Raw genomic sequence first — 584 nt, 5'->3', positions numbered from 1 at the left:
TTGGTGAGAGCCGACTGTGTTCATTCCACTCGAATGTTTTTGGCCTGTCAGATCAATTTTTTGGCTGAGCGATTAGCGAAGCCCATTACTCCACTGACCGGAAAAGTTTCATTCTGTTTGTTTGTTTGTTTGTTTGTCTGTCTGTCTGTATGTCTGTCCGCACGATAACTCGAGAAGGAATTGAGATAGCGACCTGGGATTTTCAGGGTCATTTTGTATTATAAAAAGACAGATCGAGTTCGAAGATGAGCAATCTAGCTCAAAAATTGACTTTTTAAAAAATCAAAAACCACAGGTAACAAAATATTTTTTTTTGCACATATATTTTATGGTGTCCTAATGGGTAACTCGTGAAAGTAGAACCCTACGGGCAAAAATTTTGTCCGTTTTGCTCTATCTTTTACCGTTTGGGTGCAAGGGGGCATTTCTTGGCAAAACAAGATGAAAAAGACCAAATGGTCTATTAAATTGTAAAAAAGGCTTCATGTCAAAGAATTGTAAAGGGAGTACTACTTAAACCACACATTAGGGGTCGAACCACACTCTACTTTGGGCTCAAGGGTCCCTCTGTTTCCTTTTGACCG

Source organism: Frankliniella occidentalis, unplaced genomic scaffold (genome assembly GCF_000697945.3).
Source record: "Frankliniella occidentalis isolate FOCC.00 unplaced genomic scaffold, Focc_3.1 Scaffold7, whole genome shotgun sequence".
Lineage (NCBI taxonomy): Eukaryota > Metazoa > Arthropoda > Insecta > Thysanoptera > Thripidae > Frankliniella > Frankliniella occidentalis.
The sequence above is the reverse complement of the archived record's forward strand: the minus strand, read 5'-3'. Positions refer to the sequence as shown.